This window comes from Lithobates pipiens, unplaced genomic scaffold (genome assembly GCF_037356315.1).
Source record: "Lithobates pipiens isolate NorthernLeopardFrog02 unplaced genomic scaffold, aLitPip1_a1.2 Scaffold_83, whole genome shotgun sequence".
NCBI lineage: Eukaryota > Metazoa > Chordata > Amphibia > Anura > Ranidae > Lithobates > Lithobates pipiens.
In genome coordinates, this window is record NW_027507907.1 from 837,400 (window position 1) to 865,298 (window position 27,899).

The 27,899-nt window shown below is 47.9% G+C and overlaps 1 protein-coding gene and 1 pseudogene across 4 annotated transcripts in view; one reads left to right on the forward strand and one right to left on the reverse strand.

Moving 5' to 3' along the window:
- The window catches only part of LOC143973506 (uncharacterized), a 107,140-nt gene that overhangs the window by 23,122 nt on the left and 56,119 nt on the right, over positions 1 to 27,899 (forward strand). The window lies entirely within an intron of this gene.
- On the reverse strand, positions 497 to 17,039 carry LOC143973505 (uncharacterized; annotated as a pseudogene).

Genomic DNA, 27,899 nt, shown 5'->3' on the forward strand with positions numbered 1-27,899 from the left:
AGAGGTGGATGGGGAGTAGAGGTGGCTGTGGATGGTGGGGTACAGAGGTGGCTGTGGATGGTGGATGGGGGGGTACAGACGTGGTCGGAGGGTAGAGAGGTGGACAGGGGGGGTACAGAGGTGTCCGTGGACAGGGGGGCTATACAGAGTGTGTGTACTTTTTTTGGGATGAAGAGCAAAATTGCATGGGGGGGAGCCCAGGAAAATGCTTGCCCAGGGTCCAAACAATATTAAAGACAGCCCTGGGCGGGTTGTTAACAGGCATAAGAGTAACAATAGTGTGTGTGGGGGGGGGGGGTCATGTAAAGGGTGAAATACTGTGTGTATGGTGATAATTGAATTTGTAGTGTTTTAAGTATATTCTTGTTTTGAAAAGACATTGATTCTTTCTTAAAAACGGGGGGGTGGGGGCGCAGATTGTCATCTTCGCCCTGGGCACCAAATGGCCTTGTCCCAGCACTGCCGTCATGAAGGGGCCCTAAGGGCCACAATAATTCTACTTACTCCTTAGCGGTTCTTTGACGCGCTCCGCGATCTCGATGGTCTGATTCATGACCACTTGCACACCACAGACGCTGGAATTCGTGACCTGCTGAACGTTCTCCAACACGTTGGCAGCTGGTCCGTTCATGGCCATGGAAAGGATGATGAGCAGGATGATGGTCCTCGCGTATCCTAAGAGAGAGAAAGAGAGAGAATTTTTTTTTTTTAATTAATACAAGACATTTTTTAGAACAAGAACTGGATTGCATGCAACGTCTGCACCATGCGACTGGGCATGCGACCTGCATTGGAGGCGTCATTAACTTAACATTGACCCCGTTGTCTTCTGGGATACACATGTCCCAAAAGGCAACGGGGCCGCTCAACGAAGAGGAGGAACCGCCGCGGAATAGGAAGAGGCAGATTAGGAAGACTGCTTAGCAACAGCGTTTCAGGTAAGTGAATTTTTTTTCTTTTTTATTTTATTATTATTTTATCAATTAATTATTATTTTTTTGGGTGGCCCTCCACTTTAAGGTGTCAAAATAAAAAAATAAAAAAAGAGGAAGAAACGCACAAGTATGCATTGAAAACGTATAAAAATGAGCGTGAAAGTACATGGAAAAAATGCGTCGGTAATGCAGAAACTGCAGCGTGAAAAAGCCCAGAGTGTGGTAACGTACTGTCTTTGGGTTCATCTACACCAGGTGCTTTCCAGTGCGTTTCTGAAATCACTTCTGGAACACATGTGCGGTGTTCGCTGTGTATTCATATGGCCCTGAAGGATAACGACGCCCAAAACAGACAGTGATCACCATGTATTGCAATGGCCCTTTGTACTAGAGTTGCCACCTCATCCCTTTAAACCCGAACACATATGAATTACACGGGTTCCGAGGCTAATTTAATGCAGATAAGGCACCAAGCAGGGGCAGACTCACAATTCACCAAGGGGCCCCATCAGGGTTGCCAGCCTCAATAAAACCAGGGACAGTATGTAAAAATCTGCATTTTTAAAAAAAATCCCAAGATTATAGCTGCCCCGCCTCTCCAGTACCTTTTCAGTGTGTGTATATGTGTATTCTGTGTGTGTGTGTGTATATACTGTGTGGCCATAATTTATTGCCCGGGGGCCCCATAATCTCCTATTGCCCAGGGGGGGGGGGCATAATCTCCTATTGCCCGGGGGGGGCCCATAACCTCCTATTGCCCGGGGGGGCCCATAATCTCCTATTGCCCAGAGGGAGGCCCCATGAGTTTTCAGTCTGCCCCTGGCACCAAGTGAGTTTAATTACCACCTTAATCAGCCCCAGAACCCGTGTAATTGTTGGAAGTGAACAAGAAGTAACGTTATATATCTAAAGTTCTACACATCTGTTGGTACAACTGAACTATATAACTATATATATATATATATATATATATATATATATATATATATATATATATATATATATATATATATATATATATATATATATAATAGCCATATTGATGTTTGCAGTCCCACATGTTTAGAATGTGTAGAGGAATGTGGCAGAATCTGCATAGCAAAGGAGTTATCTTCAGCCCACCTGGTATGCACAAAGCTTCAAAGAGATTGATGACGAAGACGGCCCAGGGCACATCGACTGCAATACTGGCCACAGAAGCCAAGTATGGCAGGACAGTCAGTAATTTTAGGAGGGCTGTCATGTGAACACTGATTGGTCCAAAGCAAATGGGACTGGCAGTAGGGTGTGGTATGGCTGAGGTATGTTAAACAAAAAGGGTTGCAACAATGAGTTTGGCCTCTCACTTCCATCATGAGGCTTAGCTGCGAAGGTCGGATAAGTATAAGGCTTATATTGTACTTTGATTGTATGCTATGTATTATTGTAACTAGTGATGCACCGAAATTTCGGCCGCCGAAACATATCGGCCGAAAATGCCCTTTTCGGCAATTTGCCGAAAGAGAAAAACGGCCGATAATGGAGCCGAAAATGGGGTGTGGCCTGGGTGGGGGCGGGGCTCTGCCCCCCGCCCCTGGTGACGCCCATCATAGCGCAGGAGAGCCACCTCCGCCACCTTTTTGATAACAGCGCCGGGAACATCACAGCTTTCATTTCAATTGCTGTGTGTTCCCGGCCGTGCGCCGTCACACGCAGCCCCTCCCCCTTGTCCGGGCACTTAGATAGACAGATCATCCGCAGGATTGGACGGGTGATCTGTCTATCAAAGTGCCCGGACAAGGGGGAGGGGCTGCGTGTGACGGCGCACGGCCGGGAACACACAGCAATTGAAATGAAAGCTGTGATGTTCCCGGCGCTGTTATCAAACAGGCGGCGGAGGCGGCTCTCTTCCCTGCACACAGTGCACAGGCTGGCTGCAATGGGGACACACTGGCTGCAATGGGGACACACTGGCTGCAATGGGGGATGCCTCCTGTACCACTTCCTCTGTCTCTGACCATCTCCTGTACCATGTCCCCAGTCTGACCATCTCCTGTACCGTGTCCCCAGTCTCTGACCATCTCCTGTACCGTGTCCCCAGTCTCTGACCACCTCCTGTACCGTGTCCCCAGTCTCTGACCACCTCCTGTACCGTGTCCCCAGTCTCTGACCACCTCCTGTACCGTGTCCCCAGTCTCTGACCACCTCCTGTACCGTGTCCCCAGTCTCTGACCACCTCCTGTACCGTGTCCCCAGTCTCTGACCACCTCCTGTACCGTGTCCCCAGTCTCTGACCACCTCCTGTACCGTGTCCCCAGTCTCTGACCACCTCCTGTACCGTGTCCCCAGTCTCTGACCACCTCCTGTACCGTGTCCCCAGTCTCTGACCACCTCCTGTACCGTGTCCCCAGTCTCTGACCACCTCCTGTACCATGTCCCCAGTCTCTGACCACCTCCTGTACCATGTCCCCAGTCTCTGACCACCTCCTGTACCATGTCCCCAGTCTCTGACCACCTCCTGTACCATGTCCCCAGTCTCTGACCACCTCCTGTATAAAAATTTTTTTTTAAAACAGTCATTTTCGGTATCAGTTTTCGGCCTAGTGTATTTTTCATTTTCGGTATCGGTTTCGGTTTTCGGCCTAGTGTATTTTTCATTTTCGGTATCGGTTTCGGCACCAAAAAAACCCATTCGGTGCATCCCTAATTGTAACTTCTATTGATACCTTATGCACGCTTTCTTATTTCCTTGGGAAATAAATGAGATTTGATTGATCTTAGACCATGTATTGATTTCATAGCCAAGGGTGATAGTATTGTGATATTAACGATAACATGTGCTTGGCGTATTGGTAGACTAGCTGAACTATAGGGACTAGACAAAGGAATACATAACTGATAATAACAATAATAGATTGAATTGATCAGTTACTTCAGGCCCGTTCCTGTGCCCATCCAGAGTAACTGTAAGGACTTATAGTGTTGTGGCACCAGCACCACAACCACCAAAGGCCCAATTTTTCTACCACTGTTCAACAATGGCATGTAATTCCAATTCTTGATATAATCGTTCACAGCAGGGCGCTCCAGCGCCCACCAAGAGTCACTTTGAGGGCTTACAATGTTGTGGCAAAACCAACACCTTGTTCCGCCATTTCTGCAGAGCATATAGGGCAGGCCCCTACTTTCAAACATCCAATTTACAAACATCTCCTACTTGCAAACGCAAGGAGACAGCAGCAAGTGAGATGAAAAAAGATGGACGACAAAACAAATTATACAGGAGTGATAACCCTTCCCTATGTTTTCCAAAAAGCTTAAAAATAGTTTTTTTGACTGGAGCTACACTTTAAAAATGTACCAGTTGAAAATTACAAACAGATTCAACTTAACACAACAAACCTACACAGTCCCTGTCTTCTTTGCACCGCCTGTATACTGCTGTTCTGAGTATATAGGGCCTGGGGGCCACACACACATTTCCTTTTTTTAATATGGGTACGGGGTTCCCCTTAATATCCGTACAAGACCCAAAAGGGGCTGGTAATGGGCAGGGAGGGCTACCCATGCCATTTTTCTCAATGATTTTTATCCATATTGCCGGAACCAGATATAACATTAAAAGCGCAAGCAGTTTGAAATGACTTTTTTTCTGTTAAATGTCATTTTGTGCAGGGACTGTTCTAAACACGGGAAACACGTGGCACTTCACAGGCATACTACAGACACCCCCCAGGCACCATATTTAAAGGAATATTTCACTTTTTTTCACTTTAATCGTCATTAAAATCAGTGCTCCCGAAAAAACTGCCTTTTTTAAAAATATTTTAGGCCTTGACCCATGTCCCCTGTGGCAGGATTCAGGTCCCCAAACCCTTTTTAGGACAGTATCTTGCATATTAGCCGTTAAAATTAGCACTTTTCATTTCGAACGTTTGAGTCCCATAGACTTCAATGGGGTTCTAACGTTCGTTACGAATTTGTGGTCGGTTCGAAAGTTCTGGTGCGAACCGAACCGGGGAGGGGGGGGGGTGTTTGGCTCATCACTACTTCATACACACAATATGAAAATTGGATGAAAAATACCACTTTTGAAGCGTTCGGGCATATGAGAGTATCTTTTTTTTTTTGGTGGGGGAGTGGATCTTGGGTGGGAGTTCCCACACTTTTTTCCTCAGGACTTGACCCCTGATTAATGGTAAGAAGTAATTTATTCATCATAGATTAGCAACAGCATAACAACGTTATTGTAAAGAATTCAGAGGTCATGTCATGTTCGGCAACTTTGCCGTATTTCTTTGTTCTGTGATTTATCCCTTGATAAAGAACACCTGATTGTTTAATTCAGAGACATGTTGTACATTAAAAGTGTTGGTCTTACATAAAATGCACACATTTACTTGTATTTCGTTTTAAACATATTGTATGGCTCTCATGGAATTACATTTTAAAATACGTGGCGTTCATGGCTCTCTCAGCCAAAAAGGTTCCCTACCCCTGATTTAGATACTGTTGCTATATTCTGCTATTCAAAAAAACATCCATTTAGGGCAAGATCCTAAATTTGAGAAATATGAGGAGAACGTCAAATAAGGGACGTGGCCCCGGTCGTGGTGCAGCTCCTGCTGCAGGGAGAGGACGTGGTCGATCTGTGCCAGCTACACGCACAAGTGAAACCCCTTCCTCAGGTGGGAGTAGGCCACAGATCCTGCAGCGGTATTTGGTCGGGCCTAATGCGGCTCTACGAATGTAGAGGCCAGGACAAGTACAGGCGATAGTAGATTGGGTTGCTGACAGTGCCTCCAGTTGCTTCACATTGTCTCTCACCAGGGGCGGACTGACTGGTCGGTCACTCGGACACCGCCCGGGGGCCCAACGCCATTAGGGGCCAGGCTGGGCCACATGAGAGGCCACTTGCAGCGGCTGTATCACATGCTGTGATGCCGATAATAATACTGCTAATGGTGCAGCTGCTCCCCGCCAGCCCCCCTTCCTTCCTGTCAGTCCCAGGTGCTAGTACCGACTTGCCAATACAATCAAAGCCAGAATCCTTTTTATTTTTTTTTTCAGGCTTCCCAGCTTAGAGGTGAGATGCGGGGTCCTATTGACCCCATATCTCACTGTAAAGAGGACCTGTCATGCCATATTCCTATTACAAGGGATGTTTACAGTCCTTGTAATAGGAATAAAAGTGATCAAAAAAAATATTTTTGGGGAAAAAAAAAGTCAAACTAAAATAAAGTAAAATGAACAATAAAAATTATTATTATTTTTTTTAAAGCGCCCCTGTCCCCATGTGCCTGCATGCAGAAGCGAACACGTACGCAAGTCCCACCCACATATGAAAACGGTGTTCAAACCACACATGTGAGGTATCGCTGCGAACGTTAGAGCGAGAGCAATAATTCTAGCCCTAGACAACCTCTAACTCAAAACATGTAACCAGAAAAAAAAAAAATGTAATCGTCGCCTATGGGGATTTTTAAGTAGCGACGTTTGGCGCCATTCCACGAGCGTGTGCAATTTTGAAGAGTGACAGGTTAGGTATCTATTTACTCAGCGTAACTTCATCTTTCACATTATGTCAAAATTGGGCTAACTTTACTGTTTTTTTTTTTCTTTTTTTTTTAAGCACAAAACTGTTTTTTTCCCAAAGAAAAGCATTAGAAAAATTGCTGCGCAAATACCGTGCAAGATAAAAAGTTGCAACGACCACCATTGTATTCTCCAGGGTGTTTGTTAAAAAAAACATATATATATGTATATCCATAGCTTGTGGACTCTATAACTTTCACAAAGACCAAATAATATCCAACAATTTGTACTTATTTTTACCAAAGATATGTAGTAGTATAAATTTTGGCCAAAATTTATGAAGAAAAAAATTACTAATCTGCTAAATTTTATAACAGAAACAAAGAAAAATTCATTGTTTTACAGAATTTTCTGTATTTTTTCTTTTATAGCACAAAAAATAAAAAAAAGAGCGGTGATTAAATACCATCAAAAGAAAGCTCTATTTGTGTGAAAAAAATGACAAAAATTTCATATAGGTCCAGTGTTGCGTGACTGAGTAATTGTCATTCAAAATGTGAGAGCACCGAAAGCTGAAAATTGGTCTGTTATGAAGGGTGTTTAAGTGCCCAGTGGTCAAGTGGTTAATCGCAAAAGCTGTGCTTTTTTTGGTTCAATAGACTTCAACGAAGAAGCTGCAGAAAAGCAAGTAGCGTATTTTATACCGCAAAAAAAAAAAAAATGCAACAAGCGTGGAAAGCACAGCAAAAAGCACTGCAGAAACACTCAAAAGCAACATTTACAGATGTGAATCGAGCCCAAGTGTGCTTACCAACTGTGTGGGGGATGGACCGATTGCAGGAATAGAGAGATTGGTGTTCCTGATTGGCAGGAATCACAGATCTTTCCGTTCCTGTGACCAAACAATGGTCTGCTTTGTTTAAAATTGGCAGAGCACCTTTCGGTCATTCCCCCCGAACGATCGCGGGAGGCCATCAGCGGGTCACCAGCGGTACGCCCCAGACCAGGTACGTCGTTTCATGCAGCCAAGCCGCTCTGCCGTAGTAGATGAAGTTAGAAGCCGATTGGCTACCATGCACAGCTGCACCAGATTTTGCACTCTCCAGTTTTAGTAAATCAAGCCCCGTGTGTTCACAGTTACAAAAGCGTGAGTGGACCCCGACTAAAACTGGCGCACACAGAATCTGTTGCAGCTGTGCATAGTAACCAATCAGCTGCTAACAGCTTGTTTAATTAAGCTTCAACTTGTTCAGATGCGGAATGACAGCTACAGCGTGGATCTGCTTTGCCGGGAGAACGTCTATTGACGTCCTCCCCTTTCAAAGCTGGCCGCCCAAACCCCCCCCCCCGAAGGGGGCACCTCACACGCGCTGCGATTACCCGAGTCAATGAGACGCGGCTGGTCACAGATCCAATCCCGACCCCTTACCACACGATCAGCTGTCAGCCAATGATGTAGACAGAGGATCTGTAATTTTTCTTCTCACACCGACAGCGTGAGAGGAAAATAAGCCGATTGCTGGCCTCTGAAGGGACATCGGTCCCGAAGAGGCGAAGCTGCCTCATATGTGCCCACAGGTACCACCTGCCAGTGCCACAAATCAGTGCCCACAGTAGCAAGTGCCAGCAATCAGTGCCCACCAGTGCTGCCTATCAAAGTCACCTACCAGTGCCCATCAATGCCGCCTATCAGCTTACATCAATGAAGGAGGAAAAATTAGCTGTTTGCAAAATTTATTAACAAAATATAAAATAGTTTTGTATGGGTGGTTAGGTGCCCAGTAAGCAAGTGGTAAAAAAAAACAAAAACAAACAAACACTGGAAGCTGACTGGTTACTATGCAGAGCTGCACCAGATTCTGTGTGCACCGGTTTTAGTTGGGCTCCACTCACACTTTTGCGACTTGACGGTTTTAGTAAATCTCCCCCACGTCCCTTCTGCAGTAAAAGATTTCTTGCCTGCCTGTTTGCACTGTACAGCGCGGTGTAAGATTTTGCCACCTGTCAAGATGCCTGAAGCCCCTACACACGTGACATCTTGGCCCGGCCAAACAAAACGTCACAACACAGAGTCTGTATTCACACAGTAACTGTCGGAAGGGGGGGGGGGGGGGGGCGTGTGGTGCGTGATTCAGCGACCGTTATTCGGCACGGTGCGATGCGATAAAACGCAGCATTATCTGCATTCTAGTGAGGCTATATGCCACGTTGAAGCGTGAATGAGACACACAGGAACTGATCGTTTCCTAAGTGTCCTTATAATGACAGATGTCTGCCATCGTATACAACGTGAATCGGCCCGCAAGACCTACTGAAGAAGTCAGTGGCCGGCAGGCAGCTCCTGGACACCTCATTGCTGGAATGGAGGCATCTACGCTCCGACCACAATACGTTTATATATGTTGTAGTTTGCAAGTGGTTTACCACTATACCCAGTTATAGATGAAGCTACCAGCCATAACCCCGGTATTTTTGTCTTCAGCTGGCTTATAAAGCGGTCTGAGAGGTTTATCAGCCGATGTTATCGCCTTCAGAAGTAGCGGTAGGAGGGGACATTTTAAATTTAAAAGGGGAGTTCCACCCAAAAATGGAATTTCTGCTTTTCACATCCCTCCTCCTCCGGTGTCACATTTGGCACCTTTCAGGGGGGAGCAGATACCCGTCTAATCCAGGTATTTTGCTCCCACTTACAGGCATTGATAGCTGAGCCACCCGCGGGTCTCTACGCCACTTCTGGCGCCTTCTCCGCCCCCCGCTGTCTTCTGGGAGACACACAGGTCCCAAAAGACAGCAGGGACCAGTGGGGTTGCGCATGCACAGTAGGGAACCAGGAGGTGAAGCCACAAGGCTTTACTTCCCGATTCCCATACCGAAGATGGCGGCGCCTCCACCCCCAAAAGCCGAGTCGACATCGCGGGCACCCAGGACAGGCAAGTGTCCTTATTTTAAAAACCCGCAGCTGTAGTGTTTGTAGCTGCTGACTTTTAAAAAAAACATAAAATAAAATTAAACGGAAGTCCGCTTTAACAAAATGTGCCAGAAAAGGCCTGGTTTTCAAGTCGTTAATCCCTTGACGCCAGCTGCAAGAAAATATGCAGCCTCCCAGCGCCTGGTCCTTTGTGTTGGTGTTGAGAGACCCCATATTTGCGTAAATTGCTGTCACTAGCTAGAATGGTGCTGAGAGCGAACATGCTGCATGCTCCTGGCAGTGGCTGACACCCAATCGAAAGCTCCCTACCACTGCTAGCGATCAGGAATTTTTGGATCACGTGATCTTAAGCCCCACCACCGGCATTATAAATTTCTTAAAGGGTCGGGAGGCGCCGGCGCGAAAAGGTTAAAGATCTAGTTTCTTTAGCAATGAGGAGGGACAAGAAAGGTTGGGATTTTATATGAGGCAATATGGTAATATGCCTCCATCCCTATATGCAATACAAACGAGGAAGAGAAGCAAACATAGGACTTTATATGACCTTATTCTTCAGACTATTATTGAGGTCTCTGTGCTGAGCTCTTAAAGAGGAGCTGCACCTAAAAAAAAAAATATTAAAAGCCAGCAGCTACTAATAGTGCAGTTGCTGACTTTTAATAAAATCACACTTACCTGTCCCAGGTTCCAGCGATGTCGGCGGCAGATGACGAGCGATCGCTCGTCTCGATGCTGCCACCGCCGCCATCCTCTGTCAGGGAATCGGGAAGTGAAGCATGACGGCTTCACTACCCGGTTCACTACTGCGCATGCGCGAGTCGTGCTGCACGTCTCTTATGGTCCCTCGCTGTGTCTCTGGGAACTGTGTGTTTCCCAGAACACAGCGGGGGGGCGGGGCGTCTGGCCGGAAGTGGATGCAGTTACCTGGATTATCCAGGTAACTGCACCCCCCTCCCCCCTGAAAGGTGCCGATTGTGGCACCGGAGGGGGGGAGGGATCAGATTAGCAGAACTTCCCCTTTAGGGTGAAGAACCGCTTTAAGACTGCACACTAGCTGTGCCTATAAATGAGCAGCTCCCACCATCTCTGCTGGAATGGGGGGTGGAGGGATCTGAAATACAGGACAAGAAGGGATCTGGAACACACAAACGAGGACAGGGACAGCCAATTCTCCCAGGTGGACAGCAATACTGGGAATTATGATAGAGATTGCACTGTTTGAGTATCCAAGGCATACAAGCACACAGGGACTGACTCAGCCCAACAGGCTCCACCGATACCAAAAGCGATACTTTTGTGAATACGGCTCATTAACCTACCTGATAGTATGCAGCAGCTTGTGGGTTGCTATACTCCTGATACTGGCTGTACTCCTGGCCGCCGTAGTCTTCTGTAGACATGGCTGACCACTATTGTGGGCCAGCTGCTGTCTTGAACTCCAATGGAGCATTCGATGCATCGTTCTGTAACTGACCAGGATCGACCCCCGGGGGGGCCATCATCATTCACTGGTGGAAGCGGATATGTATAGCTCTCGTCAGGAGCCATAGCAGCCTCGTTGCTGTCCGTCAATGAGAAGAAGTTACCCTGTTGGAACTCTTCGTCGCTCTCCTCTTCCTCCTCCTGCGTGATCTGCTTGGTCACCTGCAGGGCGGCGTTCTTGGCTGCCACTTTGATGGCCGATGGGGACGGTGTGTGGGACACCTCGGAGCTGGCGGTGAGCTTGGGCTTGGACATCTGCTTGGGAAGTTTTAATTCATCGGAAGAGTCAGATTGTTTCTTTGTGAAGATGTAAGGGAGGAGAGTGCGCTTGGAGTCCCCGACACGGGCATTCTTCGGTTCAGGGAGTAAGGACGACAAACCAAACCCTTCTTTGGATACCTACAAACAGGCCCAAGCACAGGAAAGAGGTTTAGTTAAAGTAGTGTAATGTTTACGAAAACTTCTTTATCTGTTCAATGGGCATTGACTGCCAACTAGTATTCACAAGGCTTGTAAACAACATTAACCGCTTGCTAACCAGCCGCCGCAGTCGGCTCCCCTGGACGAATCGACACTAACTTACGTCCATTCACCTTTTGACCGTGCGCTGCGGAGTCCGGCATTTGTGTCTATAGATGCAGAATGCTGGACTCCGGAGTGCACTTCTCTGGGGGAGGGGGGGGGGCGCCGAGAGAGTCGCCGGGGGGGACCCCAGAAGACAAGGTTCGGGGTCACTCTGTGCAAAACAAGCTGCACAGTGGAGGCAAGTATGATTTTTTTTTTTAAATAAACAGGAGCCTTTAGGAGTCCAACGAGGTGTCTGCTGCCTCATAGACTTCTCTCTATTATTTACACCCGACAGGTATATTGTGCTCCAAGAAGATAAACTTTCAGAGCCCCTTCAAGTGCAAAGTCACTGAAACTACTATGCCCATTCACAGAAGCCTTTGTATTATGTGAACTCATTCCCAAAATACAAATGCACAGAATGGGCAGCAGAGGGGAGGGGTGGCCACAGCAGGGAATGAACAATCAAGATCCCCTATCACTGCCCCCTACTCGATATACACACACACAATCCTGCGCACAGCGGCCGCCCTGTAGCGGTCGTTAATTGGTTAGCCAAATAGTGATCTGTGTGTCCAGGGTGCCTGAAAACACAGGACATAAGATGTAAATAGGAACAACTTCAGCTTCAACTTGGCAAAGCCAAACTCTAAGCGAGGCCTCTGCGCTGTATACGTAGGATCAGGAAATTCCTAGATGGACGATACCCTCAGACAATATGCGGCGACTACTTTGTTGCCATCACAGCTCATCCCACCACTACAGAAACTGCTTTTGTCCTCAGTTTTGTGGACCAGCCAGGTGCTAAAGTCCAGGAGCCCACCCAACCACGTTCCACACCAAACTTCAAAAAAAAAAAAAAAAAAAAAAAAAAAGATAAAAATAAAACAAAGCCACAAATCCCAATGACATGCTGAAGAACCCAAATTGTTTTACTGAGCAACCAAATAACTTCTAGAACACCCTGAAAGCCTTCCACCTGTAGCTACACACCCAACAAGTTTCAGGGGTAACAGGGCTTAAAGGAGAAGTAGGGTCAAAGCTCATTTGGCCCTACTTCTCCTATGCACCTCAGGAAGGCACTTTTGTGCACTCCTGTGGCTAAAGTTTCCTGTCAGCCGACGTCCCTCAGCCCCCTCCACACTGGAGGGATCCACCCAGATTCCTGAGTGGCAGCCCAAGCCAGCTGCTCCTGTCCCCCTGCACAGCCCGGTGTTCCAATGAGTGCTGGAGGGGTAGAGCAGAGAACCCATGACTGACACCGCTCTCTGCTCGGTGAAGAACTGAGCAATTAGCGGTCTTAGATCGCTCAGTTCTTGTTCTTAGAGGCAGCGAGGGACAGATGCTGCATCCACCTAGGGAAGTGTGATTTATGAACACTTCACTTTTAATCACAGTGCCTCTATGATTAAGCCCTGTCATGGGTGAAATGCGTTGGGAATGCAAATAAGATGGAAGGCTTGCTAAGCATGCTGAAATTTATTTGCTGGAAGTTGGTTTCTCCGAGATGTCATTGATGTGCGCCCCATTTTCTTGAATTGGTCTTGCTTTGTTGCGCTGCTCTATCATCAGCTGGATCCCTTTAACGGTCACTCGACGGAATCTTACCCGACTTGCTGCTTTCTTCCGGAATGGTTCATCTTCCTCCGAGTCGGACTGCAAAATAAAATGACAAAAAGAACGAAATTACTGAGAACATCAGATTAAGCCTTGTAGCAGAAACATAACACGCAATGACTTTCCAAAACACAAAAATTACATTGGCGAGGCTGAAGGGTCAATGTAGTTGGCACAGGCGGTCCCAAGTATATTCACATTAACCAGCTGACTTTTTAATGGATAACTGTACTTCTGTCTCACGTTAGCAATGGTTGAGATTTTCTTCACACATGCCCAGAAAAATTAGGAGGGACCGGACAGGAGAATTAGCAGCCGTGGCTGTATAGCTCCTACAGTATGGACCTGGCAGGAGCATGCACAGCTAAGTAGGGCTCAATCACACCGGGTGAAAAATCGATCAATGCAAGCTCTACACATGGACACTGAGAAAGCAATTGCTCTCTATGGGCCCTTGTCACATCAAACAAGTCTGTAGGTATGCAGTGCATAAAAATGCAGCACGTCAGCATTTCTTGGCAATGCAACACACAAACTTTGCAAACTTATTGTAAAAATGTTAAAAAGTGATTGTGAGGTCTTTTTTGGTTTTGTAATAATAATCCAGATAAGACTTTTTTGCTCTGTGCAACGATATTGCACAGAAAGATCACTTGCCTCCTCTTCTGGCACTATCCACTTTCGCTCTCCATTGGTGCTGTAGCAAGCTAGGTGCTGAAGAAGCGCCCGTCCGTACAATGCTGGATCCACTGGATGGGCGAGTATCTGAAAATGTGCAGATACCACCTTCAGGTAATCAGGACTCAAATTGGAAGGGGGGGGTGCGCTTTAAAGCCCCTGCATAGCTGGTCATGTATCCAGTGCTGTCCAGCTGAGATCCTCCTCTCTTCAGAAATTGCTTGATCCCATGCAGCTGTAAGGACATAATCGGCGACCCATCACAGTTTGCTATGGAAGTGACGTTCAGTTGCCGCCATCTTGCTACACCCCACACTCATCCACAGTAAGGATACACCAAAAAGGGGGAAGTGGAGATGTTGTTACACCCACCGGAGTTTTGAATTTAAGACTTATTTATAAACAGTAAAGGAGTTTCTATAGTGAAATACGGTACTTAGAACTCCTTCTGACTGCTTAGATGTTGAATTTTAAAAGCAGTGAACCTGTGAGATGAGCGGGGTTGCCACTGCTTTTAAAATTCAAGATCTAAGTCGTCAGACGGAGTTGTAAGTCCTTTATTTCACTATAGAAACTCACTTTACTGTTATAAATACATGTAAAATGCAAAAACACCAGTGGGTGTAACAAGATTATCTACTGGTTCCTTTGCCAATAGTGCAATCACTACCTGCAGAGAAAAACAGAATGTAGTATAAACCTAACCAAATTGACGTTCCCTTTCATGCTATACTAAGAGCGTACAGCTGTCCACACCGCTGACGTGAGAGTGCGCTGGCCCCCAAAAGTTCCTAATCTCTAAACCAGGTCATGCGATCTGGTGGGTTAGTTAGAAACCAATCAGCATGGCTCTAGACCAGGACAGGGGTCTCCAAACTTTTCAAACAAAGGGCCAGTTTACTGTCCTTCAGACATAAGGGGGGGGCCGGATTGTGGCCAGTGGAGGTGGAAAATGACCCAGGCCAACATCAATGAGAATAAACATGGCCTCTGGGTTTATGATCAGTAGTGCCCCGCCATTAGCATTAGTGGTAGTAATAGTACCCCATCATTGGTATCAGTGTGCGATATAGTGCCTCATTGTTGGTGCCAGTGAGAGGAATATTGCCTCATATCATTGGAAGGGCATAGTGCTCCAAGGGTAGGATAAAGGCTAGCAAAGGGCCGCAGGTTGGAGACCTCCACTCTAGATCATACGACCACCAGGTGAGCTATGACTTGGTGAACACATGAGCTTGGTTGGTAAACAAACCCATTTGTTCTAGTTGAGACCACTGCTAAGGCTCTGATAAAGAGGGTACTCCCTCGTAATGTGTCAGCCACTTGAGATACCATCTGGATCCTCCTATACACCCGGTCCAGGTTGAAGGATGTCTACAAGACACAGCTTCAAAACTCTTTGAGCAATGTCAAGCCTCTTTTAAACATTTCTTTGTGAGCACGACTTTTGTTTTTACTAATTAAATACATTTTCTCTCTGGTAATGCACAAGGTCGGTGTGCCCTTCCTATACGTTTCAGCTCCAAGGACACCCATTGTTCTGAGGAGGGCATCAAGACCTTTGACTTTCCACATTTAGTCCAAAGGGTTGGCTACACCACATACTTATGGACTAGGTTCCTGGGTGCAGGAGATCGTTTTGTGTTCCAGCTGTCAACCATGGTTGAGCTCAGTAGTGTTCAGATACGAATCCCAACCCGCCTGAGCTATCCTGCCAGGGAGCAGGACGTGTCTACCTGAAAGCCTCCACCACGTACGATAGGTTGGCTCTCGCTGTGGAGAGCCAAAGTTCATTCTCCCCATCATGCTAAGAGTGCACACTGCCAACCACGAGAACGTGCGACTCCCCAAAAGCTCCTGGTCTCTACTAACCAACCAGATCATGAGATCGGGTGGACTAGTTAGAATCCAATCAGCAGGACTCTAGATCAGTGATGGAGAACCTTGGCACCCCAGATGTTTTGGAACCACATTTTCCATGAAACTCAAATACACTGCAGAGTGCAGGAGCATCATGGGAAATGTAGTTCCAAAACATCTGGGGTGCCACTGCCAAGGTTCCCCATTACTGCTCCAGATCATGTGATCACCAGGCCATCTGCGAGTTGGTGATCACATGAGGTTTGCTAGTAAACAAACCCATGTTGAGCTCAGTCCTGAGACGTCTTAGGAAACGGTCACTGCAGGCAGCCAATCATAAGTGGCTGATGCATTTCCCACCCCGATGCCACACATGTACAAGGGGTGCGAATACCTGAATGCCTCCTCCACTTACGATTGACTGTCCACAGAGACAATTATTTTGGCAGGTCGGGACTCTGAACACCCCTGAGCTCATCCCTACCGTCAACGTTTTTCTCGGTGCACTTACTGTTAAAGGAAAAAAATAAAAATAAAGCTCACACCGCCCACTGATATCTGAAGCCTCATTGGTTCGACACCGCCAATCTATATCGGAATACTCACATCTCCACCGCGGAGCTCCGGGACGCTGATCCTGACTGGCTCTGATCGCTTCCTCGGCTTGGAGTTACCCAAGCTCTCGCTCTCCGGGGGTGCAAGGTTCAGCCCGTGGCTGGGGGGGGTTTGGAAGTCGGCATACGCGGCTCTGCTCCGGACGTCGGGCTCAGCTGTGGAGGGGGAATGTTCATTGCCGGCGGCAGGCCCAACCCGGCCTGCAGAGGTGGAAGGTTCAAAGCGTGACCGCCCATCGGGGGAGGCAACTTGAGACCAGAATGCGGGGGAGGGAGATTCATTCCGTGCCCGCCTTGCTGGGAAGGGTGGCTCATCCCATGTGCGTTCTGGGGAGGGGGCATGTGTAGTCCGGAGCCACCCTGGGGTGGTGGCAAATTCAGTCCTGAAGTGCCGTGCCGGGGTGGGAGGTTCATATTTGGGCTGCCAGGGGGAGGGGGCATACCAGGCCCGCTGTGGGAGGGGTGGAGGTTCATTTCTGTGAACCCCTGGGATGGGGGCAAGTTCATAGTCTGGTCAGCTTGGGGCGGGTGTAGGTTCATGCCCGATGCCCCCTGCTGTGGGGGAAGGTTCATTCCTGATGAACCTTGTGGCGGTTGCAAGTTCATCCCCGACGACCCCTGCGGCGGGGGGAGGTTCATCCCCTATGCCCCTTGTGGCGGGGGGAGGTTCATCCCAGACGACCCTTGTAGTGGGGGCAGGTTCATCCCCGATGACCCCTGTGGCGGGGGGAGGTTCATCCCCTATGCCCCTTGTGGCGGGGGGAGGTTCATCCCAGACGACCCTTGTAGTGGGGGCAGGTTCATCCCCGATGACCCCTGTGGCGGGGGCAGGTTCATCCCCGATGCCCCTTGAGGTGGAAGGCTCATGCTTGCTGCCCCCTGCGGGGGTGGCAAGTTCATCCCTGGTGGCCCTCCATGAGCTGGGGGCATCTTGCCCCCTGTGGTGGAGGCAGGTTCATGCCAGGTGGGGGTACCCTGCAGGACTGTACCCCATATTGGGGTAGCTGGCAGCCCCAGGCCCCTGGCTGTTATAGGCCCCATACTCCGGGGGACCCGGGCTGGCAGGGTATGCGGGGGCCCCATAGGCCGCAGGGCCATAGTTAGGAGGGGGCCCGTATCCAGGCAGGTAGGGCAGGCCGTACACCCCTCCTGGCGGCCCATAGTACCCGGGGCTGTGCTGCTGCTCCCCCTGGTGGCTGTAGGGCGCAGGATAGGCCACGGCTTCTGCCTGAGCCGGAGGAGGGGGGAGTGAAGTCTCCTTCCGTGGCTCCTGTGCCGTCTCCGAGTCCGAGCCGATGTCCTCACTGGTAGCGTAAGTCACCAGAGACATTATGGCTACCGCTACTACCGCCGCCGCCTCCTCCTCCTCCCGCTCACCAGCCCTGAGCAACGTGACGCCGGCCTCCGGCACTACAACTCCCATCATGCACTGCGGGGCCGCGCCCACATACGGCCAACATCGCCCATGCGCAGTAGCGCCAACGCTCACGCTCGGGCTTTCTATAGCTTGTTTAAAGAGGAAGTAAACCCTCATGAGTTTACTTCCTCTTTTTTTCCCTGCAAAGGTAAAGCATAATGGACTACTATGCATCGCATAGTAGCCCATTATGTGTCACTTACCTGACACAGGAGCCAGCGAAGTCGCCGCTGTCCCCTGTAGTCCGCCGCATCCATCTTGCTGGTGGCGTCTCCCAGCTCCGCCGAATGACAGCGGCGAAGCCGCGATGACGTCACTCCCGCGCATGCGCACGGGAGTCGCGTCTCGCAGCTCCGCCGCTGTCATTCGGCGAAGCCGCGATGACGTAACTCCCGCGCATGCGCACGGGAGTCGACAAATGCGGCAGCTCCATTCTTGGAACTGCCGCGTTTAGTGCGCCTGCGCGCCGCTGTCTACGGCGCATGCGCCGTAGACAGCGGTGCCCATTTTCGGGCAAATATCTCCTAAACCATATAGGTTTAGGAGATATTGCTTGGATCTACAGGTAAGCCTTAATCTAGGCTTACCTGTAGGTCAAAGTGGTTTGTAAGGGTTTACAACCACTTTAACATGGCGTGGAGGAGAACTCGGTGGGACTTCCGACCGGAAATTAGGTTGAATTTCGCGGTGGATCGTTGTCGTCACAGTAAGGCCGCTTTTGATGACACGTGACGTCACTGTGTGACCCCCCCACTCTTTATTTAACCATTTCAACCCTGGAGGGATTTACCCCCTTTTTTGCGATTCGGCACTGAGTCGCTTTAACTGACAATTGCGCGGTCGCTCTCATCCCAGAACACCGGCCGGGCCGTTCAAAACCGGATCGTGGGGCCGGACTTTGGACATGCCTGCTTTATAAGAACACTTAATAATAATAAATAATAATATACATGTGAGATAACAGTGAGTGGTGAACACGTCATAATATATTATTTTCTATTTAAAAAATTGCAGAATTGAACAAGTGTTTGAAAGGTGAAAAGATTTGTTGTGGACAGGAAGGGGTTAAGTTTTTTTTTCTATCTGCCAGATTCATATTCTGAGCTCCCAACTGCCACTGTTGCTATGGCAACAGTGTCTCTGTTTTCCTGCGCAGTGATTGGCTCCTCCCACTAGTGACATCAGAGCAGGCACAGATAACCTTTAGCGGTTGCAGGCTGTCAGTGTCAGTTAGTGCTACGGCTGGAAGAGTGAGGTTGTGTCTTTGTGACGCTCTCATAATTCTTTGGAATTCTCAAGTTTTTTTGGGAAATCTCAGCGGAAGTAACTGATATTTGTACCTGGTGATAACCAGTAGTACTTTGCTTTTTTTTGCGATCTTTAGTATTTTTATTGGTAATTTACCAAAGATACAAAAAAAATGAGCCGCACCTATCAGAGCCCTCGTGAGTATGTGGGCGGGTGTTGTAGGACGTTCTGCTCCTACGTCAACCCGTGCATTGCGTTCCGGGCCTGCTGCGGCACCTGTTCGCAATGTTGCCAGTGTTCCGAGATCTGTGACCGGGACTGCTGCCCGGATTGGTGCCCCAGGGCCGCCGATCTGAAGGACCCCACTCAGATCACAGGGCTTGACCATTTCGACGACGACGACAAAAGAGCCGGAGGGCTGAAGGAGAGGGGCCGGTGGGCCAAATTCCTATCCAGCTTCTTTGCGTTCCTGATGGGCTTGGTCCTCATCAGCATCTACGGCTATCTGGTGATCTTCTACGAGAACTACAACATCTACTTCTGCATCTACTCCACCATCGCCATGGGCTTCTTCCTCTGCATCGGCATGGCCTTCTCCATCAACATCCGGGTCACCGTCTTCTTGATGATGTCCCATCTCTTTTCCGGTGAGTTTCTAGAGGTCTCCAATAGGTTTTGGGTTTTCGTGATGCGTTTTTAAGAGTTCCAGTGGCATTTTTTTTCCTCTTTTTATTTTTTTGGGTTTTGAGACTTAAAAACACTTTATTTTCATTAGGACAATGTGCACTTTGGTGCATTTTCATGCTTTTGAAGCATTCTGGTGCAGGTCGCACTTCTGTTAGAAGCACTGGTATGAACCAGGGTAGGGTTGCCACCTCATCCCTCCGAACACATATTAATTACACGGGTTCTGGGGCTGTTTAAGGTGGTAATTAAACTCACTTGGTGCCAGGGGCAGACTGAAAACTCATGGGGCCCCCGGGCAATAGGAGATTATGGGCCCCCCCTGGGCAATAGGAGATTATGGGCCCCCCCTGGGCAATAGGAGATTATGCCCCCCCCCTGGGCAATAGGAGATTATGGGCTCCCCCCTGGGCAATAGGAGATTATGGGCCCCCCCCTGGGCAATAGGAGATTATGGGGCCCCCAGGCAATAGGAGATTATGGGGCCCCCGGGCAATAGATTATGGCCACACAGTATATACACACACACACAGAATACACATAGACACACACTGAAAAGGTACTGGAGAGGCGGGGCAGCTATAATCTTGGGATTTTTTTAAAAAATGCAGATTTTTACATACTGTCCCTAGTTTTATTGAGGCTGGCAACCCTGATGGGGCCCCTTGGTGAATTGTGAGTCTGCCCCTGCTTGGTGCCTTATCTGCATTAAATTAGCCTCGGAACCCGTGTAATTCATATGTGTTCGGGTTTAAAGGGATGAGGTGGCAACTCTAGTACAAAGGGCCATTGCAATACATGGTGATCACTGTCTGTTTTGGGCGTCGTTATCCTTCAGGGCCATATAAATACACAGCGAACACCGCACATGTGTTCCAGAAGCGATTTCAGAAACGCACTGGAAAGCACCTGGTGTAGATGAACCCAAAGACAGTACGTTACCACACTCGGGGCTTTTTCACGCTGCAGTTTCTGCATTACCGACGCATTTTTTCCATGTACTTTCACGCTCATTTTTATACATTTTCAATGCATACTTGTGCGTTTCTTCCTCTTTTTTATTTTTTTATTTTGACACCTTAAAGTGGAGGGCCACCCAAAAAAAAAATAATAATTAATTGATAAAATAATAAAAAAAAATAATAATAATAAAATAAAAAAGAAAAATAATTCACTTACCTGAAACGCTGTTGCTAAGCAGTCTTCCTAATCTGCCTCTTCCTATTCCGAGTTCCTCCTCTTCGCTGAGCGGCCCCGTTGCCTTTTGGGACATGTGTATCCCAGAAGGCAACGGGGTCAATGTTAAGTTAATGACGCCTCCAATGCAGGTCGCATGCCCAGTCGCATGGTGCAGACGTTTCATGCAATCCAGTTCTTGTTCTAAAAAATGTCTTGTATTAATTAAAAAAAAAAAATTCTCTCTCTCTCTCTCTTAGGATACGCGAGGACCATCATCCTGCTCATCATCCTTTCCATGGCCATGAACGGACCAGCTGCCAACGTGTTGGAGAACGTTCAGCGGGTCACGAATTCCAGCGCCTGTGGTGTGCAAGTGGTCATGAATCAGACCATCGAGATCGTGGAGCGCGTCAGAGAACCGCTAAGGAGTAAGTAGAATTATTGTGGCCCTTAGGGCCCCTTCATGACGGCAGTGCTGGGACAAGGCCATTTGGTGCCCAGGGCGAAGATGACAATCTGCGCCCCCACCCCCCGTTTTTAAGAAAGAATCAATGTCTTTTCAAAACAAGAATATACTTAAAACACTACAAATTCAATTATCACCCTACACACAGTATTTCACCCTTTACATGACCCCCCCCACACACACTATTGTTACTCTTATGCCTGTTAACAACCCGCCCAGGGCTGTCTTTAATATTGTTTGGACCCTGGGCAAGCATTTTCCTGGGCTCCCCCCCCATGCAATTTTGCTCTTCACCCCAACATCCCAAAAAAACATACACTCTGTATAGCCCCCCTGTCCACGGACACCTCTGTACCCCCCCGTCCAGCTCTCTACCCTCCGCCCACGTCTGTACCCCCCCATCCACAGCCACCTCTGTACCCCCCATCCACAGCCACCTCTGTACCCCCCCATCCACAGCCACCTCTGTACCCCACCATCCACAGCCACCTCTGTACTCCCCATCCACCTCTCTACCCCCCGCCTACGTCTGTATCCCTCCTGTCCACAGCCAATTCTGTGCCCCCCCCTGTCCACAGCCTCCTCTATATACCCCCCTTCCATAGCCACCTCTGTACACCCCCCTTCCACATCCACCTCTGTATACACCCCCCCCGTCCACAGCCATCTTTGTATACCCCCCTTCCACATCCACCTCTGAACACCCCCCTTCCATAGCCTCCTCTGTACACCCCCTTCCATAGACTCCTCTGTTCCCCCTTCCATAGCCTCCTCTGTACACCCCCTTCCATAGCCTCCTCTGTATACCCCCCTTCCATAGCCTCCTCTGTACACCCCCCTTCCATAGCCTCTTCTGTACACCCCCCTTCCATAGCCTCCTCTGTACACCCCCCTTCCATAGCCTCCTCTGTACACCCCCCTTCCATAGCCTCCTCTGTACACCCCCCTTCCATAGCCTCCTCTGTATACCCCCCTTCCATAGCCTCCTCTGTATACCCCCCTTCCATAGCCTCCTCTGTATACCCCCCCTTCCATAGCTTCCTTTGTATACCCCCCTTCCATAGCCTCCTCTGTATAACCCCCTGTCCACAGCCACCTATGTATACCCCCCTTCTATAACCACCTCTGTATAACCCCCTGTCCACAGCCACCTATGTATAACCCCCTTATATAGCCTCCTCTGTATACCCCCCTGTCCACAGCCACCTCTGTATACCCCCTCCATAGCCTCCTCTGTATACCTCCCCTTCCATAGCCTCCTCTGTATAACCCCCTGTCCACAGCCACCTCTGTACACCCCCCTTCCATAGTCACCTCTGTATACTCCCCTGTCTGTAGCCTCCTCTGTATACCACCCCCCTTCCATAGCCTCCTCTGTATACCCCCGGACCACCGATCTGCCTCTCTCCCTATCACAGGCCAGCCACTCTGATCCTGCAGCTCCTGACAGAGGGAGAAGCAAGATGAGTCAACTCTTACACACACACAACCCGCATCTCTTCTCCCGTCAGTGTGGTAGCTTGTGTTAACCCAGCCGGGAGAGCAAACGGCGAGGACAGAACAGCTTTGTTCGTGACCTCTACCCTTAGGAGAACTATTCTAAGGCAGCGTGGGCTTCAGGGGCAGCTGCTTTTGCCCTGCATTAAAGACGGCCCTGATATTGCCCCTCTCACACTTTGCCCAGGGCACCCGCTCACCCCTTGTACCGGCTCTGCCGCCCAGGGCACCAGTCCCTCCCACCCACCCCTTGTACCAGCTCTGCTGCCCAGGGCACCCATCCCTCCCTCTCGCCCACCCCTTCTACCGGCTCTGCCGCCCAGGGCACCCGTCCCTCGCACCCACCTCTTGTACCGGCTCTGCATAACAGAGCCCTGATTGATGAATTGCATTGGTGCACTCAGTGCATCGCAACAACAAATCTGCACTGCAATGCACCACCCTCCTCCATGCACCTCAATTGCAGCGCACTGAGCTGCAACAAACACCAGCCTACATATTTTTTGGGTGTTGAGTTGCATTGCGGCCGATTCTTTTAGCCCCCGGAAGGTTTACCTCCCTTCAATGACCAAGCCATTTTTTTTTTTGATACAGCACTGCGTTACTTTAACTGGCAATTGCGAGGTTGTGAAATGTTGCACCCAAATAAAATTGATCTCCTTTTATCTTTTTTCCTACGAGCTTTCTTGGTATTTGATCACCAGCGTTTTTTTGGGGTTTTTTTGCACTATAAACAAAAAAATAGCGACGATTTTGAAAAAAACACAATATTTTGTACTTTGTGCTATAATAAATATCCCATTTTTTTTTTTTTTAAAAAAGCTAATTTTTCCTCAGTTTAGGCTGATATGTATTCTATATATTTTTGGTAAAACAGAAAAAAAAAATCGCAATATATTGATTCGTTTGTGCAAAAGTTATCGCGTCTACAAACGATATTTTTATGGCTGTTTTTCTTTTACTAGTAATGGCAGCAATCAGTGTTTTTTTTAGTGTGACTGCGACATTGCAGCGGACAAATTGGACACCTAACACACTTCTGGCACTTTTTTGGGGAACCAGTCACATTATTACATTGATCAGTGCTTAAAAAAACGCACTGTTACTGTACTAATGACACTAGTAGGGAAGGGGTTAACATCAGGGGCGATCATTGGCTGATAGCTGATCACATGGTAAAGGGCCGGGACCAATGATCACGGAGCGGGGCACGCGGGCAGCACGTCTATGGACGCCCTCCCGGCAAATTAACTGCTTCCCGACCAGCCACCACAGTTACACTGTGGCAGGTTGGCTCCCTTGCGTGAACCGTCACAGCTATATGTCGGCCCGCGGGCTAGGGTTGCCACCTTTTCTTCAAGTCAAACCCGAACACTTTAGCGGCGCACAGCATTTTTTTTTTTTTTATAGTATAAACTATACATATATTTTGCTATTAAATAACATTTTCTAATCATTTGAAGTTAATAACAAGAGTCCCCCTTTACATCTGGATCCACAGAGTTCCCCTTTTACATCTGAACTTGCAGAGTTCTCTTTCACTGTAAGGGGGAACTCTGCAGACTCTGATGCAAGGAAGAACTCTGGGGCTTCTAACATAAAGGATGCTCTGGGAACCCTGATTTAAGGGGTAACACTGAGAACTCTGATGTACGGAGAAGACTCTGATGTAAGGGGAAACACTGTGGCCTCTGGTTTAAAGGGGAACTCTGATGTAAAGGGTGCTCTGAGAACCCTGAAATACCTTAGTGTGCTTACTCAGAGGTAGGAAAGAGATGAGGGGAGACTTGAGTCACAGACAGGGATGGATGGTGAGCTCACTCACCCCTTGGCAGTCAGCACCTCTCATCTAGATATATCTGAGGCTGCTGGACAACAATCCCCAGCGCTGTGCCTCAGAAAAGGAAAGTTAGGGCTAGAAATTTGGAGTGTGGGCAGACACAGAGGAGTAGGGGTGGGGGGAAGAGGTGCAGATTTAGCCCTCTCTCCTCTCCCGTCTGTGTGTGTGTTTTGGGGGGGGGCAAGGTTTGTTAATGCTGGCTTTAGACGCTGTAAAAATAGTACCAGACACCCTCAGCTTAGACAACTGCTGCTAGCAACCTTGCTGGGAAGCCATAGTCCAGTCTAAATAATGTGTCCGGGTTTCAGGCAGTCTGAAACCCGGACGCATGATTCCAAACCCGAACTGTCCGGGTGAATCCTGGACAGGTGGCAACCCTACCGCGGGGGCAGGATAGCAGGCGCGCGCTCGCCCGCTGCACAGCTGGGGGTGCCGATGCTCGTGGCACGACGGTCGAGGTGACCGCCAGCCACGAGCGATTGTGAGCAGGAGACACAGATCAGGGACAAGTGTGCGTAAACACACAAATCTCTGTTCTGACAGGAGTGACAGATCGTGTGTTCCTATGAGCTAGGAACCACGATCTGTCACTTCCTCTAGTCAGTCCCCTCCCCCCTTCAGTTAGAATCACCTCCCAGGGAACACAGTTAACCCCTTGATCGCCCCTAGTGGTTAACCCCTTCAATGCCAGTGACATTTATACAGAAGTCGGTGCATTTTTATACCACTGATTGCTGTATCAATGCCAGTGGTCCCAAAAACATGTCAAAATTGTCCAATGCGTCCACCATAATGTCGCAGTCAAGGATCGCAGATCGCCCCCATTACTAGTAAAAAAAAAAAAATAAATTTGCTATAAATCTATCCCCTATTTTGTAGACGCTAGAACTTTTGCGCAAACCAATCAATATACGCTTATGGCGATTTTTTTTTTCTTTTACCAAAAATATGTAGAAAAATACATATCGGCTTAAACTGAGAAAAATTTAGCTTTTTTTTAAAAAAAAATGGGGATATTTATTATAGCAAAAAGTACAAAATATTGTGTTTTTTTTGTTTTTTCAAAATTGTCGCTCTTTTTTTATTTATATCACAAAAAATAAAAACCGCAGGGGTTATCAAATACCACTAAAAGAAAGCTCTGTTTTTTGTGGGGAACAAAGGATGTCAATTTTGTTTGGGTGCAACCTCGCACGACCGTGCAATTGTCAGTTAAAGCGACACAGTGCCGAATCGCAAAAATAATGCTCTGGTCTGAAGTGGTTAAGCCTGCGCTGTAGCTGTCTTTCGGCTATAGGGTGGGCTTCAAGTGGTAACGAAAATCCAAAAATAAGAACGAACTATTAAATAACTATTACTGCCTATTAAATTATAGTTATTAGAATTTCCTTTCAAATTTGGCTGTTCGTGAACGTAACGGAATTTATCCGAGGTTACAAATTGTCCAAAATAACAAAAGCCGAATCTAAAGGAATGTAACGTAACAAATTATTAATAATAATAATAATAATAATAATAATAAATAATAATGATACTTTATTATTATTATTTATTATTATTATTTTGTTACGTTGCATTCATTTACATGCAGCATTTGTTATTTCGGATAATTCCTAACTTCGGATAAATTTGTATTCCTTATGTTCACTAACAGCCAAGTTTCAAAGAAATTTCCAATACCTATAATTTAATAGTTAGTTATTATTAGTTAGATAGTTTGGATTTTCGAATTTTCGTTCTTTCGAATTTTTGTATTTTCAGATTTTCGTTCTTATTTTCAGATTTCGAATTTTCGGATTTTAACATTTTGGATTTTTAGGAATTTATTCAAAATAACGAATTTCGATCAGAACAAATGATCCAAAAAATGAAAAAAATAAATAAAAAAAATCAACAAATGAAACGAAAACAAATTTTTCGGCAGTGCACATGTCTAGTGCCCAGTAGGCAAGTGGTTAAGCAGGACAGCATGGAAAATGTGTTTATTTACTGGAATGGTTTACAACCACTTTAATGCTGGAAGGGGGGGGGGGGGGCAGACCACATGATCACTGTGATTGACTGTCACAGTGATAACATGATCGGGACCCCGTCCCACCGGCTCCCGATCATAAACTAAGGCCATAAGCTGTCTACGACAGCTCAGTCCCTGTGCTGGGAGCGCAAAGCGGGCACAGACGCCTCAGTCCCCGTAGATGCATATGTGTGGTGTGTGACCATAAAAAGCCCACCCCGCCCCGTGCGTGGTCAGCAGGGCGATAATGGCGTTCAGTCTGGATGACAAACCTGGGATCTTTGAGCAGCAGCTGTCGAATGAAGTCTTTGGCCATTTCACTGGTTTCTTTAAAGAAGCGATCTTCAAATTCGTAATTCCCCACGACTACGTTTGTTAACGTTTCTGCGTCAGTTTCACCTTGGAATGGCGACATTCCGCTGAAAATGAGAGAATAGAAGGGTTGAGTTGGCCCAACATTTTAAGAGTAACTCCAGCCAAAGAGCTACAAAATAAATCAAGTAGTTTCCTATATACTACACTTAGTTGGCTCTTCCGTCTCATTGAGGAGATGCCACAGATATTTTTGGACCTATGGCCTTTTTAAATATAATCCTACACCCCCCCCCCCACAGTTTGGCGTATCCCCAACCTGCGGTTTGTAGTTTGGCTGTATCCCCAACCTGCGCCATTCTCGATAATTCAAGGTGCTATAATAATTTCTAAGTGATTTGCTTTACCACCATAAAGTTCCGTAATCCTGTTCAGCCAGTCTTGTGATCCACTGTCTAGGTACGAGGGTGACATCACTGTTTACTATAGAGGCTTTGCAGCTTCCTGTGTCCCCTGCTTGGCAGATGGACTATAGAAGTTCCACCACACTACTGAGGCCTCCATGTCCTCTATGTTCAACACTTCCACTGCATCACTCTCAGAGGAGGTGGCCTGTTAGTGGGTCCTGAGGATAGGAGTTGAGGACCACTGGGTTAGATGATCCGTACACTATACACTGCAACTAGTAACCCTGGAGTCCATAAGCATCATAATGCTTGCAATGGCAAGCAGTTATTGGTCAGCGAGGCCACGTGACTGTGCTGACCAATGAGGGATCTCTTCTTGCCTCTGACATTCCATCCCAGAAGAATGGGGCTCAGAAGAAGTTCTAAATTGGTCAGCGTGGTCACGTGGCTTTCGACCTCCTGGATGATTTAGCTGTGTTGTCTGTTCTCTGTGCAGTCTCCCAGAACTCTCTTTACCTGCTGCAGGTGACACTGATCACCTCCAGCACCCCACATTGTCCCCAGCACTTCCTCCAGTAGGCAGTGCTAAAGGCCAGCTGCCAATGAAGCCAATCGGGGTGTTCCTCTTTCCCCAGCATT